This window comes from Penaeus monodon, chromosome 28 (assembly GCF_015228065.2).
Source record: "Penaeus monodon isolate SGIC_2016 chromosome 28, NSTDA_Pmon_1, whole genome shotgun sequence".
Taxonomy (NCBI): domain Eukaryota; kingdom Metazoa; phylum Arthropoda; class Malacostraca; order Decapoda; family Penaeidae; genus Penaeus; species Penaeus monodon.
Window position 1 is genome coordinate 29,812,140 of NC_051413.1, and position 229 is coordinate 29,812,368.

The window sequence follows — 229 nt, forward strand, 5'->3', positions numbered from 1 at the left end:
CAGAGATTATGGGAGAGAGCGAGTCACCCTCCGCCTTTTGGCTGCGTCGACCTGATATCATGTCATCTAATGGGGAGCCTAATAGCGGCGAGGGTGTAGCAATCAGTCAGGTGGAGAAGTGAGCGATAGGCCTACATGAATTGGGGAATGAGGGAGGAAAGAGGCCACGATCGCCAACGAGAAAATCCCGGAATGAAAACGCCGGGGGCTCGGAATATTAATAGGGAAT